Here is a 19,940-nt window from a genome sequence, read left to right on the forward strand (position 1 = left end):
CACTGCTTCCCCAGGCGGTGCGCGAACCCGCGCTGCTGCTGCAGACACCGGGATCCGCTGCTCTGGCTTGGCTCAGCTCCAGCCTCTGCCGAGGAGTTCCTGCAGCGCCTGGAAGACGCGCTGGACCTGAGCGCGCCCGCGAGGGACTTCGCCATCCAGCTGTGGCACAAGGTACCAGGGAAGCTGGTGGTAGAAAAGCCAGCTAGGGTCGCAGAGCGAGAGGCTCGAGCCCTGCTAGAGAAGAACAGATCTTACAAGTTGTTGGAAGAGAGTGAAGACAGCAGTGAGGAAACTGGGATTCTGAGTAAGAGCAGCCTCCAGAAAAAGCGTAAAAAACGGAAACATCCCAGGAAGAAGCACTGTGATGAGGAGGAGGAAGAAGAGGAAGACATTTCTAAAAAAAGGAAAAGGAAGACAGGGGAGCATGAAGAACAGACACAGAAAGCAGAATCAGAGGACGGGTGGAGAGAACGAGAGCACCTTTGGGACCTGGAAGAACGCAATGCCTTTGTGGAGCGAGTGCATCAGTGGACAAGGCTCGGACTCGCCATGTCCTGGAGCACTCAGACAAGGAGGCTGATGAAGGGGCTCAGAAGTGCCTCATGATGGCTGAAGAAGACCAGAAAGCCCTGGTCCCTGAGCTGCGGCAGAAATCCCGCCGAGAGTACCTGGCCAAGCGGGAGCGAGAGAAGCTGGAGGACTTGGACCCAGAGCTGGCTGATGAGGAGTTCCTCTTTGGAGATGGGGAGCTCAGCCGCCATGAACGCCTGCAGCTCAAATACAAGCGGCCAGTGCGGGATCTGGCCCGTGAATACCGGGCAGCCGGTGAGCAAGAGAAGCTGGAGGCCACCGACCGCTACCACATGCCCAAGGAGACCAGGGGACAGCCAGCTGGAGCTGTGGACCTAGTGGAAGAGGAATCGAGCGCTCCTGGGGAAGCGCAGCGGCGATGGGAGGAGGCCCGGCTTGGGGCAGCATCACTGACCTTTGGTGCTGGAGATGCTGACTCCCAGGAGCGGAAGTATCAGCTAGTGCTGGAGAAGGAGGAGGAGACCATCGAGTTTGCCTGTGCCACTCAGCTTCAGGGTGATGAGGGGCCTTCAGCTCGCCCTCCATCAGGAAAGGCCCAGCAGAAGGAGGCCATCCAGGCTGTCCATCGCAGCCTCCCTGTGTTCCCATTCCGAGAGGAGCTCTTGGCTGCCATCGCTAATCACCAAGTCCTCATCATTGAAGGGGAGACCGGCTCAGGGAAGACCACCCAGATCCCACAGTAAGCAGAAGAGCTACAATCCCCGCACAGGCATGGAGTTGGTCACTGTCACCCCCTGCAGCAAGGCCTCAGCCAATCAGCGTGCTGGGCAAGCAGGTCGAGTGGCTGCAGGGAAGTGCTTCCGCCTGTACACAGCCTGGGCCTATCACCATGAGCTGGAAGAGACCACAGTGCCTGAGATCCAGAGGACCAACCTGGGCAATGTAGTGCTGCTGCTTAAGAGCTTAGGGATACATGACCTGGTGCACTTTGACTTCCTGGACCCTCCACCATATGAGACCCTGTTGCTGGCTTTGGATCAACTGTACATTCTAGGAGCCCTCAATCACCTTGGAGAGCTCACCACGACTGGTCGAAAGATGGCAGAGCTGCCTGTGGACCCCATGCTATCTAAAATGATCTTGGCCTCTGAGAAGTACAGCTGTTCAGAGGAGATCCTGACAGTGGCTGCCATGCTTTCTGTCAACAACTCCATCTTCTACCGGCCTAAGGACAAGGCTGTCCACGCTGACAATGCCCCTGTCAACTTCTTCCTCCCTGGTGGAGACCACCTGGTTCTGCTAAACGTGTATAAACAGTGGGCTGAGAGTGGCTACTCCTCCCAGTGGTGCTATGAGAACTTTGTACAAGTCAGATCCATGCGCCGAGCCCGGGATGTGCGGGAACAGCTGGAAGGGCTCTTGGAGCGTGTGGAGGTTGGGCTGAGCTCCTGCCAGGGGGACTACATCGGGGTCCACAAGGCCATCACTTCTGGTTACTTTTACCACATAGCATGGCTGACACCTACTGGCTACCGAATAGTGAAGAAAAGGCACGAAGTGGTCATTCCTCCCAACTCCTCCCTCTTTAAAGAGCAGCCGCCCTGCTGGTTGCTTTACCATGAAGTTGTCTTGACCAGCAAGGCGTTCATGAGACAGGTGTTGGAGATTGAGAGCAGTTGGCTTTTGGAAGTAGCTCCCCACTTCTACAAGGCCAAGGAGGTAGAAGATTCCCACACAAAGAAAATGCCCCCCAAAATAGGCAAGACACGTGAAGAACTGGGCTAGAGAAAAGGACAAATGGGAAGGAACACAAACAGATCTTGATACCAGCACCTTTTCTTTCTGTACATTGCTTAATTCCTGTTACATAAAATTATTTTTTAATAAAAAAGTCATATTGCCTCATGTGATATGTCCATTTTTTTTCCTGCTCCCTTCAGTCAGGAATTCAGTTGGTTTGGGGATCATAGATGTGAATTTTGCTTTTCCATTTGAAAGTAGGATCAGTAAGGACTGAAAGGATTTGGAAAGAAATGGGTAGGTATTTCCAAGCCAAGAATAATGTCTGCTGTTCAGCACCCACAATCACCAAGAATGCTCAAATTGCTCCATGCAACAAGATATTATGCAAAGGAATTTGATGACAAGAAGCAGTGCTTTGGGCTGAGGGCACAGCTGTGTGGTAAAGACTGCCTAGCACACAGAAGCCCTACCAAAAATTGAACTAAATATCAGAAAAGAAAATAAATTGCATACTAATTTCAGCACTAGCAACCTTGTTAAGCACATTTGAGGCTGTTCATTCACTCATTGACCTATTGATCCATTCATACCACATAACCACCCATCCATCCATTCAGATCTCCATCCTCCCATACAGCCAATCATTCATTATCCATTTCTCCATCCATCATCCATCTTTCTACCCATTCATTTGTTGAGGACATTTTGCAAATACATAAGAGAGAACAAAGGCTACCTGGTAGATAGGGAAAGTGGTACAATCTGTATTAATTTACACAATAGCCACCAGCCACAGATAGCATGACAGAGTACAATTAGTTCCATTGAAATCAAATGAAAATTTCAGGGGGTGCTTAACTACAGAACTTACATTGGATTGGGGAAGACTTATCAAGTTCTTTCCCAACCACAGTCCAGCCTTTACTGCTTCTCTTTCAAGTTGAAAAACAAAATTCACATCTGAAATTCTAAAACTGCTTTAATCCTTGACTCAGGCAATCATGGAAAAATGGACATGTTAGGTGAATAAAAAGGCCTTGAGCTCAAGTGCCAGCACTGCTACCCCTCCCCCCAAATATGTCATGAATAGAAATGTAGGTGAAGCCCTATGGTAAACAAGGACAAGGCCAGGACTTTGATTCCCAGGAAGAAACACACACACACACACACACTTCTCATAAATGATTCTTGGTTATCACTAACTCATCTTTGGCTAATGATGTGCTGTAAAAATAACAGCTAGATTTCAGTGAATGCTTCCCCTAATATAGAAATTCTTTAATAAAACTGTCCTTGCCTTCATATGCTGCTTTAGAATGTGTAATAGTATGCTTACAGCTTATAACACCTCAGGCCTCCTGTGTTTTACATGTTAAGTACATTTCCTTAGCAGCTGTAGTTTGATGGTTTAAATAGATGTAAGACTTTTACATTTGGCAACTTACAGTAATGTCTTTATAAAGATAAGATCAAAATTTACTGGTAGGCTCCAGTTATTTTGTAAATGGCAAGTGAGAAACTTTACGCATATGGGCAGATAGTGTGAGTGATATTTTGGGTTAAGGTAGGAAGATGTCAAATTCGAATGTAAAGATCCTGTCCAAAGTCCACAAGAATGAGCTGGACTGCTTCTCTGGGCATGACTCAGCTACCTCACAGGCCTCTTACTGTCTTTCTCACATAGTTCTTCCCGAAGGGAGACTCAGGTAAAGCAGCCAGATGGCTAGTGCAGGTTGGCAGCAGACTAAGAGAAACTGAAAAGAAGACTTTGAATTTCAGTAATTGTATCTCTCCCCTCTCCTTCTCCTTCTCTCTCTCCCCCTTTCCCTCTCTCTCACCGTCTTCTTCTCTCCTCCTGATTCTTTCCCTCCTCCTACTCTTTCCTTAATGTGGCACCAATTGAGGACCTAAGGCACTTGTTTGTCTTTTTTCACTCAACATTAGTTCACTACTAATTGAGGTACATTTTCACCCCTAGCTTTTCTTCTGGTTAATTGGAGATGTGAGTCTCATGGACTTTTCTGCTGAGGTAGGCTTTGAACCACTATCCTCAGCCTCCAGAGTAGCAAGGATTATAGTTGTGAGTCACTGGAATCAACAACTTTTGTGTTTTCACATTGAGAGTTAATTGTAGTCCTAGTTTGTACAAAAAGATTGTAAAATATTACTGATAAATTATTAACCCCAAGAAAGCAGCTACTCTCATTTATTTGAAATAGAAAAATTAAATTGCCTGGCACTGGTGGCTCATGTTTGTGATCCTAGATACTCAGGAGACCGAGATCTGAAGATCGAGGTTCAAAGCCAGTCTATGCATGAAATTCCATGAGACTCTTATTTCCAATTAACCACTAGTGTACTAGTCTTGAGCAAAAACTTCAGGGACAATGCAAGGCCCTGAGTTTAAGTCTCAGTCCTGGCATACATGCCCAAGAATTATGACAATGTAAATATCTGACAGCAAATCACTACTTTTAGTTAGATTTGTTAGACAGAATAGGTGAGAGGTTTTCGGTGCCTGATAATTTTTTTTTATTAGGTAACACATGCTTTTGCAATGGTAGATGTTGGAAATCAAGTTTCCATTCGTGAAACAAATACCTGAGAGTGAACTTCTAAAGAGGAGAGGCTTTGCAGGACATTGATGGCTCACACCTGTAATTCTAGCTGCCCAGAAAGCTGAGATCTGAGGATCACAGTGCAAATTGAGCTTGGTTTGGAAAGGGTATGAAACTCTTATTTTCAGATAACAAGAAGATGGAAAGAACCAAAAAGAACAGAAATTCTGGCCAAGTTTGAGAGATCAGTGCTGCAGCTGCAAGAGCTATTTCGTGGCAACCAGCTGGTTTTCACCCATCTTCTTCCAGATGGTTTACCAGAGTTCAGCTGGCTCTTGCTCAACTGACCTTCCCTCAGAGCCCAGTGAGGACGCCCCTACCAGCTGGGCTGGCAGCCTGCAGGTGGACTGCAGTCCATCCAAGCCCCGCCCCCGCGGCCCCACCCACCCGCGCTTAGACACGCCCCTCCTGCCCAGAGGACCATGGGAGCTGCTTGCCTGGAATCCCTGTGGAAAGCACAGTTGGAGGCCAACGGACAGGGGCTCTTGGTAGACCTACTAAAGGAGCATCTGGAGTTTGCTCGTACATTGACTTTAACTTAAAATATGTATTTTATTTATAATTTAAACGTTTATTTATATATAGTTTACTTATAACTCATAATTTGTTCATTCATTTTGTGGGGAGTGGGTCCTGAACTGGGTTGGGGAAAGGTCTGGGTTTCTTGCTCACGGTTAGTGCTATACCATTTGAACCACACTACTTATGGCTTTCTGGTGGTTTATTGAAGTCTTATGGACTTTCCTGACTGGGTTGGCTTCAAACCATTATCCTGAAGTCTCAGTCTGCAGAGGAGCTAGGGTTACAGATGTGAGCCACTAACAACCTGCTTAAAATATTCTTAATAAATAATTTTGCCATTTTCCATATCCCATCGTTTCAGTCAAGTGAAAACTTTAAAAAAAGGTTGTTACGATTTTACCCAGAGGATTGATTTGACAATTGTAAATTAAATTGATGAAGAGGTCACCATTGAAATTTATACATCACCTTTTCAATCATAAAAGATTAAAATTTCTGGGTAAAATGGAAAATTATGTTTTCAAGATAGTCAAGACTGTTTTTGTTACAGTTTTAGGTATAGAATATTAACATTTGCATCTAAGCTGTGTCCTTGGGCACCTCATTCCTGTAATTCTAGCTAGTCAGTAGACTAAGAGCTGAGGATGGTGATTTGAAGCCAGGCCAAGCAGGAACGTCCATAGTTAACCAGTAAAAAGTGAAAAGTGGGGCAGTCGCTGCTTTGGGACGCGGTGTGCGCGGGGGCTGCGTTCTGGGCTCTGGGTTCGCCATCACCGCCCGTCCCTCTCCGGAGCCCGGCCCGATGGGATGACCAAGACCAAAGATGACCATGAAGTGAGGTCGTGCAAAGTGGCCGATAAAACGGGCAGCATCACCATCTCCGTGTGGGCTGAGGTCGGCAGTCTCATCCAGACCGGGGATATCATACAGTTGACCCGAGGATATGCATCTATGTGGAAAGGATGTCTGACACTTTATACTGGAAGAGGTGGTGAACTTCAAAAAATTGGGGAATTTTGTATGGTTTATTCAGAAGTGCCAAATTTCAGTGAACCCAACCCAGATTATCGAGGACAGCAGAACCAAGGGGTAAATAATGAGCTGAAAAATAGTAATACCAGTACAGGTACATTTGGACCAGTGGGAAATGGTGTTCAAACTGGCCCCGAATCAAGGGGATGCCAAATTTCATATTCTGGTAGAAGCAATGGCTGGGGACTGACCTATCCACAGCTATCAGGAGCAACTAATAATCACACAGTCATGACCACAGTGAGTAATGGCAGGGATCCTCGGAGGGCCTTTAAAAGACGACCTATGCCAAATAGTCACATGAAGTTTTTGAACTACATGACCTACTTGAACACATATTTCACTTTTATTTATTGTTAACTGTGAAACGTATGTCCTTTATTAGTTTTCTTTTACATTTTTGGTTTAAGACAAGTCGTTGATTTTTATAGCAAAACTGTTAAGCTACTCAAGTATCCTATTGAAGAGTAAGAGCTCTCTGAGAAGTAGGGGCATTTACTTAGAGCAAAACTATTGGATATCCTCTTTTAAAAATCTGTACCCATTTTAAGGGTGAGTTACTTGAGATATTAAGCTTGATAGCCTCTGTGAGTCTATCTTCTGTATATGTTTTTGTAATATTTGGCATAAAGTTTAATGGGATATATTGTTTTAAATCCAGCTGTTTACCAGCTAAAGCAACAACCACCAAAAATGGGAAATTTGATCAATGCGAACAGCCATTTTGACTCCAGGAATAACTGATTATATTGACTGCTATTAAGATTTTCCCTAGCACTGAATCATCTAGAATTCTTGAGTTGCCCCCCCAATTTATCGTAATTATGGAATAAAAGTAATTATTTTGTAAGAAAGTACATTTTCTGTGCTTTCTGTAATGTGGTACTTTTAACATTTGTTTTTAAAACTACTTATTATGTTGGGGGAAAATTTAAAACTAAGACCTTAAGTATTTAGTTTTGAAACTACCATGTAAAATATTAAAATGTAGTTTGGAGGAGTTGTAAAATCACAAACATTGATTATTAAAAAAGTGTAAGTAGATATAATGAAGGTGATTTAAATTGAATCCATGTAGCAATTAGCAGTCTTAAGTTGCCCTGGTAGTTAACAGCCTTCAGTGAAAGTGCTAGGTACTTCCCTTTATTTCAGTTGTGTGTATGTGTCCTAATTTTGGAATAGATTGACATTATAAGCAAAAGTTACATGACTCTCAAGAGTGGGTTGCAGCTTTATTAAAAAATGTTAACGTGTACTTTATTTATATGTTACAAATGAGACCCACTTTTACTTTTTACTATATGGGTAGATAGCTAGTAACTTTTTTCCTTTGTTAAAGTTTCGCCTCCTCTTTTGAATAAAACTTGTATTAATGTTGAAAGATCTTCCTAATTTTTACTCTTTTCTATGACAACAGTGGAGAGCCTATACATCTTCCTGACATTATAACATTAACCTGGAGACTTCTTAGTTTTATATTTGTTGTCTTCCCCCCCTCCTACTTTTGTTGCTTTTTCCTTCCTACCTCAAATCATACAATAAAGTCATAGCATTTTAAAATTTTTTAAAAAAAAGTGAAAAGTGGAGGAGAGTGGCTCAAATGGTAGAGCACAAGCCTTGAGATAAAAGCTACAAGGCAGCACTTAGGGCCTGAGATTGTGTCTATACCAGCACCTTCCCCACCAAAAGACCACCATAAACATAAGTTGTGTGACATCTAATTACTATACAGGTCACAAACTCATGATATTTCTGCCTCCAGAGTAGCTGAGATTAAAAGCATGTGCAGCACATCCAACTTCTCCTTCTTGCCCTCTTTGCTTCCCTCCCTCCCTCCCTCCTTCTTTCCTTCCCTCCCTCCCTCCTTCTTTCCTTCCCTCCCTCCCTCCCTCCTTTCCTTCCTTCCTTCTTTCCTTCCTTTCTCTTTTTTTCTGTTTTTGAGACAAGGTCTGAGACACAGATAGCCTAGCTAGACTTGAATTCTAGATTCTTCTGTCTCAGCTCTCTGGGAGTTGTTAAGACAGATAAGCTTCACCATACCTGACCCGTTCTTATTGTTACCTACTGTAGTTTAGTTTTTGCCTTTTGTAGGACCTTCTATAAATATAACTCTGCATACTGCATGGTTTCATATAAAACTTCCAAGATACTTATAAATTGTTAATAAACCCTCTGCATTCTTTTTATATTTTGAAATAGTACTCTATTACATAAACATGCCCCATTTTGTTTATCCATTATCACATTTTATTCATCCATTTATCCCCATATTTATTTATCCATGGACATTGGATTTATTTGCAATTTTTGGTTTGTGATGAATGTAACTGTTATGGATATTCTTTTTCTTTTCCTGTTTTCTCTTTTGGTTTTTTTTTATACATAGTGGAGTTTGAACTCAGAGGCTTGTGCTTGCCAGGCAAGGTTTGGGATTGATTAATTTTTTGTGGGGGGGAGGTAGTCATGGGGCTTGAACTCGGCCCGGGCACCGTCCCTGAGCTCTTCAGCTCAAGGCTACTGCCTTAAGCCAAGCCTCACTTCCCATTTTCTAGATGTTAATTGGAGAAGCATCTCAAGTCCTTTTGTGCTGGGGCTGATTGTGAACCTTGATCTTCAGATCTCAGCATCCTGAGTAGCTAGGATTATAGGCATGATCCACTGTGCCTGGCTTGGGATTGATTAATTTTTTAACTGATTGAGCCATACCCCTAGTTAGGTTTTCTCTTGTGATTGTCTGAATAGGGCCTTCCTTTATCCCAGGCCATCCTGAACCTCTATCCCCCTATTTATGCTTCTAACTGAACTGGGATGACAGCATGAATCACCACGTCCAGCTTTTTATTGTTGAGATGAGGATCGCAGTGCAAATTGAGCTTGGTTTGAAAAGGGTAGGAAACTCTTATCTTCAGTTAACAAGAAGATGGAAAGAACCAAAAAGAACAATTTAGAAGACATGAATAGAGATGAATATGAAGAAAAAGAGAAACTAAAATCATAAAAATTGTCACCATCCAAAAATATTAACCACTAACTTACATCCTTCAATAACCAGATGGTTTGCTGATATATTTGAATGTTAATATGTTCAGATGATTGCTTCCTAAATACAAGTACTGCCGGGGCCAGCCGGCAGTGAACCAGGGTTCGCAAATTGGGATTCCTGAAATAGGGGGCAGGGACTAGGAAAAAATAGAAGAGAGACAAACAGATGGTGTTTGGGAGGGCTACAGCCCAAATCAGGAGCCACAGCTTAAGAAGACAGTAGCCCAAGACTGTAGCCCAGTTTATTTCCAGTTCTGACCTTAAATACACTTGTTTAAACTAGGGAACTGCCAGTGGCTACATTCGTACAAACAGTATCAAGTCTCAAATAGGTTGAATGAGAAGTGATCAAGTCCCAAATAGGTTAAATGAGAAGCTATCAAGTCCCAAACAGGTTAAATGAGAAGCTATTGACACAGCCCAAAATCATGATAAGAGCTTACTTCCTTGTGTACTCAATTGTGCGGGTCCAAGGTCACTGACCCCACAGTCACGGTTACTGACCCCACAGTTGGTCCCCAACAAAGTACCTATGTGCAGATATAATTATAAAATCTACTGTCTGTCTGTCTGTCTGTCTATCTATCTATCTATCTATCTATCTATCTATTTATCTATCTATCACCTGGTACTGGTATTGAGGCTTGAACTCAGGTCTTGTCTTCCTGCTTTCCTTTTTTCCCCAATGTATTCCTGGGTGCTATGATTCTGTATATCAGGAAGTTGTGTCTAGACATAGGTGTTTGGATTACTGGTCAGTGAGTCCACATCCTAAAAAGACATATTGATTGTACATGATCATATATATGAGCCCTTGTATTCATGTGCTTTTTGTTTCACATACATGCTTCTCACATTTTCCTGTCCCATTGCTGTTAAGAGAGGAAGTTCAAGCATCTTGTCAGAATGTGATCCCTACATCTCCCCATGGCTCATTGCTCATCCCATTATTCTGCAGACTTCTTCCTTTGTTCTTTTAAAGAAGTGTGCTGCTCAGTCCTCTGAGGCTGCAAGTCTAACAACACAAACTGCAGAAAAGGCACTAGTGTTAAGTGAGGAATCCAATTAAGTTCTAAAATGTTAGTTGACAGAAATTTGTCGTCGTCTTCTTTTGAACCACAATCCTCAGATCTCAGCCTCCTGAGTAGCTAGCATTCATTACAGGCGTGAGCCACTGTGCCCAGCTAGAAATTTTCTTCTTAATGCAAATCAAAATAACATTGAGATTTCACCTCACTCCAGTTAGAATGGCCATTATCAAAAAATCAAATAACAACAGACGCTGGTGGGAATATGGCCAGAAGGAAGTGCTACTATACTGTTGGTGAGAGTGTAACTCCTTCAACCACTCTGGAAAGCAGTATGGCGATTCCTCAAAAGACTAAGCCTAGAGTTCCCCTCTGACCCAGCAGTTCCCCTCCCTGTCATTTACCCAATAGTCCAGAAACAAGGCCATACAAAAGCTACTAGCGCAACGATGTTCATCGCAGCATTATTTAACATAGCTAAGATATGGAACGAACCCAGATGCCCCTCAGTATATGAATGGATCAAGAAGATGTGGTATTTATACACAATGGAATTCTATACTGCCATCAGAAAGAATGACATCACCCTGTTTGTAAGGAAATGGAAAGACTTGGGGAAAAAAAGCATATTAAGTGAAGCCAGACCCAAAGGAACATAGGCTCCATTTGTAATAATTAGTACACATCTACGCATCTCCTGGCAGAGATCAAAAGCTCAAAAGCTAAGTGCATCTGACCATATAGGATGAAACTAAACAAAATGAACTCTAGGCTATGGAAACAGAGGTTTATCTTTGTGATTGTTGTTATGAAGTTATTTCTTTTCTCTTTTTTTTCCCTTGTGGTTAATTTTATGTGGTTACTGTATCTGACTTTGTTACCTGGTGTATTGTATATATGTTTGTATACCTGGTGTATTTGAAAAAGAGAAGGGAAGGAAGAAAACAAGATGATTGGGAGGGGGTGAGGGAAGGGAGAGGGGAACAAAAACATGAGAAGGGGTATCAATGTTGAAGAAGTAATATACCCACTATCTGATGGATGTAATTGTAACCTTTCTATACATTATCCTGAAGATAAAATGCAATAAAAATAAAAAAGAAAATTTTCTACTTAACAGATTGACTGTTACATTAAATGGTCAATCAAATGATAGATAATAAAGGTAAGCTTAGAAGGTAGATCCAAGGAATAATTACAATAGCATATTGAATTTGCCTTTTTCTTTATAGGTCAAAAGTTACCTTGTAAATTGACCATTTTTTATCATCAAATTCTATGAATGCCACAGAATGGGGTTCCATAATGAGTTTCAATAGGGCTTACAGGAGGAAGGAAATGATAATGAAGCTCACTCAGAGACAATGTACTAGATCCAGGAAAACAAAGTTTGTGTATAGAAATGGCCATGGGCAAATGAAGAACAACCTTTTTTTCCTAGAAATGTAATAAATTATTCCCTTAGGTGTCACGCTTAATGTTGAGAAAGCTATTTGGAAAGAGTCTGATCACTGGACCAAAATACAATCTTAATTCTACATGCTCACAAGGCCATTCCTTTCTGATCTTGTCAGGGAAAATAAGACAGTATAAAACTCCTTACCAGCAGGAAAGGGAAAACCATCTAAGGAAATATTGTCCATTCTGAGAGTTATAGATACAGTGAAAATTTGATAAAGAATTAAGCTAACCTCAAAGAATGTTAGTGTGGGCGTCTAGGAGGAAAAGGAATCCTTAATGAAGATTACAAATGGTAGACTATGTCTTTAATGAGGAAAAGACTTGCCAAAGTAATAGCAGAAATACTTTGGGAAAATACCTATTGTTGAGGTGAAAGAAATTGGAACAAGGTGTTTATAGGTTATTCATGTGAAGTACACAATAACGTGCACCTTAAATTTGCTCATTTTGGTGGTTTTTTTTTTTTGCCAGTCCAGGGTGTGGACTCAGGGCCTGAGCACTGTTATGTGGTAACTAGGAATTGAACCTGGGTCTTCATGCATGCTAGGCAAGCACTCTACCACCAGACCAAATTCCCTGCCCCTCATTTTGATATTTTTTTAATGGCAGTCCTGGTGCTTGAACTCAGAGCCTGGGCACTGTCTTGAACTTTCTCAAGGCTAATGTTCTACCACTTGCGCCACAGCACCACTTCTGGCTTTTTCTATGTACATGGTACCAAGGAATTGAACCCAGGGCTTCTTGCATGCTAGGCAAGCACTCTACCATGAGGCTATACTCCCAGCCCTCATTTTGGTATTTTGTGCCTCTCTCTCTCTGTCTCTCTGTCTTTCTCTCTCTTTGTCTCTCTGTCTCTGTCTCTGTCTTTTGCCAGTCCTGGGGCTAGAACTAACAGCTTGGGCATTGTTCTTGGGCTTTCTCAAGGCTAGCACTATATCACCTGAGCCACATCACCATTTCCAGCTTTTTTTCGGTGTATGGGATACTGAGGAATTGAACCTAGGGCTTCATTCATGCTTTGTGAGCACTAGACCATTAGAATACTACTGCTCCCAATCCCGGCCCTACTGTTTCTTTTTATTCTGCTAGCTTACTTGTGTCAAATTAATAACCAAAATGTTTCTGTGTGTTCATCTTACATGATACTCAGTATATATTTAAATGATGAAGATCTAGGTCATTGAAGTAATACCTGAAGGAAAAATAAAAGTATTCCAATAAGAATTACATTGAACACTTGAGGAAATATACTTTTGTTATTTCTTATTTAAGGATCAGTGTTTCTTTTGCTGTAAATACTATGATTTATCTGACTTTACAGGATGTGACTCAGTATATTGCATCAGAAGAGCAAGACAGTTGTGAGGAAACATATCCAGCCTTTGGTATGTTCATTATTTATATTCTATCTTCTCGTATAAGTGGGTTTTGTATTTTCAATAATATAGCCAAAGGAATTTACTTCCCAGACTACCCTGAACAATTAATAGGTCAAATCAGCAACTGCGATAATTATTTTTGCAAGTATGAGTACTTACTAAAACACTTAAGAAATATCAGCATCATATTAAGTATGATCTTTAGAGTTATGCTCAAAATGTGTGATTGATTTGTGCTTCTGATAATAAATATGCCTCATGTGATAAAAATTTAAATCCAAATCAAAGACTGACTAATTAGTCAGAATTAAGAATGCTATTTTGTCATTAACCCTTAGCTTCTTATCAAAGGGAAATAATTCTTAATGGCTCCCAATTCATAATTTCATATTAAAATCATTAATGCCAAAGACTGGAACAGAAATATATCATGTGGTATGCGTACCTTCAATGTGTGGATTGAGGGAGAGAAGAGTCTGACATGTGTCTGAAGGAGATGATTGGGAAGGGTGCTGAATATTACAAAAAACCCAGAATATTTCATTTTAATGAATTGGATCAGAAAATACAACCACATTTTTATAGACTGATATAAATATAGCTTAGCATAGATTCACACTGGACTTTCTGCTGTGAGTATACACAGACGAAAGACCCTGTATAGACTATAACCAAGTGGAAGAAAACCATTAATCCATATATCCAATAGAAACTTAGAAATCATGGCTTCATGCCATGTTAAAATTGTGTTGTGTATTCAAAACTGAATCAGTTTCCCTTTCTGAATATTTACCTATGGAGACACCATCAGGAAACAAGCCATGCATGTTTGCATTGTATTGACATGACAGAGAAGGAATCTGTCAGCAAAGAATTTTTAGCTCTAGAACCCCTTTCAGTGAAGATGTTGAGAAGGATTTACATTTCCTTTGTTCCTGAGATGGAAGCCAGAAGGAAGAAAATTCCCTACTCAGACAACAGGTTCCCTAATATGACATTGATCCTCCATGGAAAGAAAGCTGACAGACGAGTGAATCTCTAGGAGGATCATCATCCAGGGAGACAGAGCAGAGCATGCCTACATTCATCATTTTATCCTGACAGTCAGGGGTTGAGCAGGTGTCAGCTAGAAAGATACCCATTATCCTGGCATCTACATTGTTATAATGAACAGAAAAGGAATGACAGCAGGAGGACAAGGAGATTTCTCACATTTAAGAAGTAGCTCTTCTTGGGCTAGGAGTTTGGCCTAGTGGTAGAGTGCTTGCCTAGCATGCATGAAGACCAGGATTTGATTCCTTGGTGCCACATACACCGAAGTGGTGTTTTGCCTCAAGTGGTAGAGAACTAACCTTGAGGAAAAAGCCTAAAGACAGTGCTCAGGCCCTGAGTTCATGCCCCAGGACTAGCAAAAAAAAAATTAGTAACTCTTCTTACCATATACAGCTTATACCTTTGTTAATCAAGAGGCTGGGAATTGGTAGGTCCAAGTTCAAAGCCAACCCATCACAAAAGTCTGGGAGACTCCCTATCCACAATAAGTAGTAAAAAAAAAAGGAGGCAGACAGTGTACCTAATGAGGTAAAGGCCAAGTGTGGTATAGAAAGGCGAGAAAGGGTAAGAGAGGCCCTCAGTTGAAAGGCTGAAACCAGCTAAATCTGAAATCCAAAGAAAGAAAGATAAAGGGAGAAAGCAAGCAACTGTCCTTTTGCCTTTTTTTTAAAGCTTATTATACTTTTTTTTATTCACAGAGGAAAGATGTAAATGGTATTTTCTTCTGTTTTTGGCTGTTGGGCTTGGATTCTGGGCTTGGGTGCTGTCCCTTAGCATTTCAGTTTAAGGCTACCGCCCTACCCCTTGGCCACAGTGCCATTTCCCATTTCCTAGTGGTTAATTGGAGATAAGAGTCTCACAGTCTTCAGGGTCTTTAGTGCCTGATCTGGATTTGAATGGAGATTCTCAGATCTCAGACTCGTGAATAGCTAAGATTACAGGCATGAGACACTGTGCTTGGCTGTAGTTAGTTTCTTTCTTTCTTTCTTTCTTTCTTTCTTTCTTTCTTTCTTTCTTTCTTTCTTTCTTTTTTCTTCCTTTTTGTTTTTTGCCAGGCTTACGACTTGAACTCAGGGCCTGAATACTGTCCTTATGTTCTCAAGGATAGTGTTCTAGCCCTTGAGCCACAGCACCACTTCCACCTTTTTCTATGTATGTGATACCGAGGAATCAAACATGATACGAGATATGGGATAGGCAAGCACTCTTACCAATAGGTCAAACTCCTGGCTCAAACATAGTATTTAAAGCTAATGTACAATCTAAAATATATCAACAACTCAAAAAATTGAATCACTCCAAAACTAATCTCCAAAGTAACAACCATCCCATTAAAAAATGGGCCAAAGACTTAAAGAGAGTCTTCTCTGAAGAAGAAACAACAATGGCCTATAGACACATGAAGAAATGCTCAACATCTCTGGTCATAAAAGAAATGCAAATCAAAACAACTCTAAGATTCCACCTCACTCCAGCTAGAATGGCCAGGATCAGGAAAACGAATAACAGATGCTGGAGGGGATGTGGCCAGGAGGGATCACTACTACACTGTTGGTGGGAGTGCAAACTCCTTTAACCACTATGGAAAGCAGTGTGGCAGTGCCTCAAAAGGCTAAACATAGAACTCCCCTATGACCCAGCAATTCCACTACTTGGCATTTACCCAACCATCCAGAAACAAGGACATACTAAACCCACTAGCACAACAATGTTCATTGCAGCACTATTCACCATAGCAAAGATATGGAACCAACCTAGATGTCCCTCAGTTGATGAGTGGATCAACAAGTTGTGGTATTTGTACACAATGGAATTCTATGCTGTTGTCAGAAAGAATGACATCGCCCCATTTGATAGGAAATGGAAAGACTTAGAAAAAATCATATTAAGTGAAGTAAGCCAGACTCAAAGGAACTTAGGCTCAATGGTTTCCCTCATTCGTCATAATCAGTAGAAACCTTGGGCTCTACTAGCAGAGATCTGCAATAGAGCAAAATCTTGATACATAAGGCCATATAGTATGAAGCTAATTGAAAGGACCTCCAGGATATTGAAACAAAAGCCATATAACGAATGATTGTTGTCCTTAATGTACTATGTTGTCTCTCATCTCCTTTGCTGTCCCTTGGGTACCTCATATTGTTACAGTCTCTCACTTTGTTATCTGATATATTGAATTTATTTGTATTTGGTTATTTGAAATTTGATAGGGAAGGGGGGAAAACCAAGACGGGTGTGGGGTGTGGGGGGGAGGGTAATGGGTACCAAGACATGTGAAAGGGTATCAATGTATGTGAATTAATGCACCTTCTATCTGGCAAATATCATGTAACCCTTTTATTAATTACAATAAAAAATTTAAAAAAAGAAAAAAATAAAGCTAATGTACAGAAGAAAATTTCCATTGAACTCTCTCACATGATTTACTGCTTTCTTGCCAGAGAAAGCTTTTCCTTAATAAATAGATTAATACCCTCTTGGGTCCTTTTGTATCTAGGAAAATACTTGCTTTTCTTCTTGTTGGTGTTGCTTGTTGGTGATGATCCTATGGCTTTAACTCAGAGCTGGGCATCTACATGTTTTTGCTCCTGGTTAGCACTCTCCCATTTGAGCCACAGCTCCACTTCTAGTTTTTTGGAGGTTTGTTGGAGATAAGTCCCATAGACTTTGATTCCTAAGCTGATTTCAAGCAGGGATTCTGAGACCTCGGCCTCCTGAGTAGTTAAGATTACAGTTGTGAGCCACTAGAGCCCAGCTGATGATACTTTTTCTTTTGCTTAATTCGTATTAGGATCCCTCTGATCATATCAATATCATCTTTTGAGACATAAGCAATTTTTCTTCTAGAAAGTGTTTTCATATTTTATTTCTAGCCCAGTGAAGATATTAGTACTTAAAATATGTATTTGATACTCAACTATAGTAGTTTAAGTTAAATAAAGAATAAACACAAATATAAAAGCTCTGATTTTCTCTGTATGATGACTTCAGTGTGCAAGATGGAGTTTTAATACCTGTGAAAACTACTTTTAAAATATTTCCTCTGGCATCTGTTAAACCACATCTTGTAATTTTTTGGGGGTGGGTCATGGGTCTTGAACTCGGCCTGGGCACTGTCCCTCAGTTCTTCAGCTCAATTTACCACCCTACCCTAGGTGTTGTCCTTGAGTTCTTCAGCTTCCCTACTCTTGAGCCAAGCCCCACTTCCTGCTTTCTAGAGATTAACTGAAGATAAAGTGTCTCAAGTCCTTTTGTGCTGAGGCTGGCTTTGAACCTTGATCCTCACATTTCAGCCTCCTGAGTAGCTAGGATCTGATGTAAACACCTGAGAGTCTTTTATTGCAAGCTTGAGCCTGGGCTCCTAATCATCAGCCACACAGCAGGTTAGAATTGAGAGCCCCGACCCTTCAGTTAGCAGGGTTTTTTTTTTAGTAATTTGACCATAAGGCACAAGCTGGCCATATGCAAGAGGCCAATAAAATTGTAACATTTCCACCTGGTTTCTTGCCTTTGTTCTTCTGTCAGGAATTTACAGCCCACAGCTTACTCAGGAAATTAGGGGGAAATCTAGAGAGGGGTCTCTTCAGTCTACTAGATTCCTTCTTAGAGAGGATACTTTCTGGCACTAATTTGATCACCGTGTGTGTGTGTGTGTGTGTGTGTGTGTGTGTGTGTGTGTGTGTGTGTGTAGTAAGGCTTGAAATCCAATCCTCAAAAACTTGCTTGGTTGTTTACTTATGGCTGGCTCTGTACCACTTGATCCTCTACTTTCTAGTTTTTTGATGACTAACTGAAGGTAAAGTTCTTCTATATTTACCTACCCCTGGTAGCTATGAACCAAGATCCTCTGAGCCTCTTGAGTAAATAGGATTATAAGAGATGAACTACTGGCATGCATATCTATTGGCATGGGGTTTCTTTCTTTTATTCACTTGTAAGAAATGTCAGAGGAAAACAAATGACTTATAATTAGGACTACTCAGATAAAACACTGATGTTTAACACATGGGTTAACATTCGCTATGCTCATCAACCTTCTGTACGATTTCAATCTTTTATATCTGTAATGTGCAATTAGATTTCTTGAGCCCCGTTTTTGGCAATAATTAGATCACTTACAAGAAAGTTGGTTCTTCCTCTCTTGGTTTTTATAAATTTTTGGATATTTCAGGGCAGGATTTATGGAGTGTTAATTTTGCCCTGCTGTAGCAAGGCATCTCTGATGTCCTCTGTTCTGTAAAGACATCACTTGCAGTGTGTGAACAATAGGTAGTTTCCTGTCATCTCTTCATGTGTTTTATTCCTCAATGTCAGGCTCCTTTCTGAACACACGTGATCCACTGCTCTGCTACATATGCAAGGGGGTCCTGTGTAGCTCTCCTGGATTTCCCTCATACCACTCTGAACTCTCCAGTGCACTGTCACGTAACACTCATCCTCCTCGCTTCCATCAGCCTGTTTCACTCACCATTGCATCTTGGGAACTTGGAGTATGCACCACCTAGCTCCCTTTCTTTGCCTTGGTCTGTGCATTCACTGACTTCATTCTCTCAAATAGGTTGTCTTCAAAGTGCTTTAATGTGGTTTGCTTGAATATTTTTGGATTGGCTTCATACAGAAACAGAACTCAGTGCAGCTTACTCCACCTTAGGTAGAAACAGACTGCCATGAAGCATCAGTAAATATTGTAGACTGGATAAATGCCAGTTCATATTCTCTCTTCTTGCTTCCTTTTTAGTGTTTAGCTATCAATGTAGCTATTTTCTTCTGGAAAGTACTCCTGTGCCTAAAGAAGGTCAATTCCTAGAAGAAAATGCATTTTATTCCAGCATCTAGTGAATCGATAGTGGCCATTTTTCTACCTTTCCATTGCCCTAGTCTCTAAGCTAACTCAGAACAAGGATGTAACTCATCTACCTACAGATCTTCATGTTGTTGTTTCATGAAGTAGAACCTCTTTATGCACTTGGACAGAGAGTGGATGAGAAAATATGTGTTCCTTTATAATAAAAAAAAATAACCCAACCTGACATAGCTTTTTCCCTTGTTTTCTTTCAGGTTGGTTATTTCAGCGAGAATGCACTTCATTCATATGTACAATATGTATGAGAATATGCTTGGGAAATATGTTGAAATGCCAAGACAAGGAGCAAAAAAAAGCAAAGAATATGTTATCACAGTTACAGTGTGAAGAACAGGAAGGAGAATTTTGTCATTTTGAGGTAAATGCCTATCTATATGTAGTGTTTGACAGTTTGGGACAAGTTAGTTTACCACTAATACATGTAATGATTAAAGGCATATTTCTTAAATCACAATTTTAATGACTTCCTAAAAGGAGAATATACTGAGATCTCATTGTAAAGCAAAACATTTTGAATATGCTATTTGTTGATGCTGCCAGAAAGAATATTCTGTATATAAATAATTTTATATGTTCCTATTTAATTACTTTCAATAAATATTTTTATGTATAGGATTATAAAATTAAAACATGAGTTTGATCAATATCTCAAAAATACTCATAGAAA

At 41.0% G+C, this 19,940-nt stretch overlaps 1 long non-coding RNA gene and 2 pseudogenes across 1 annotated transcript; all 3 read left to right on the forward strand.

Annotated features, from left to right (window-relative positions):
• Nucleotides 1–27: 27 nt before the first annotated feature.
• On the forward strand, nucleotides 28–2,377 carry LOC150040063 (pre-mRNA-splicing factor ATP-dependent RNA helicase DHX16 pseudogene; annotated as a pseudogene).
• A 2,924-nt stretch (nucleotides 2,378–5,301) lies between these two features.
• LOC150040064 (uncharacterized) lies at nucleotides 5,302–19,482 on the forward strand. Its single transcript, XR_016534100.1, has 3 exons — nucleotides 5,302–5,439; nucleotides 13,299–13,362; nucleotides 19,468–19,482. It is a non-coding gene; the product is annotated as an uncharacterized LOC150040064 (long non-coding RNA).
• LOC150040065 (SOSS complex subunit B2 pseudogene) lies at nucleotides 6,222–6,806 on the forward strand (annotated as a pseudogene).
• Nucleotides 19,483–19,940: the final 458 nt, after the last annotated feature.

The sequence above is a fragment of the Megascapheus bottae genome, unplaced genomic scaffold (assembly GCF_031878675.1).
Source record: "Megascapheus bottae isolate mThoBot1 unplaced genomic scaffold, mThoBot2.hap1 HAP1_SCAFFOLD_103, whole genome shotgun sequence".
Lineage (NCBI taxonomy): Eukaryota > Metazoa > Chordata > Mammalia > Rodentia > Geomyidae > Megascapheus > Megascapheus bottae.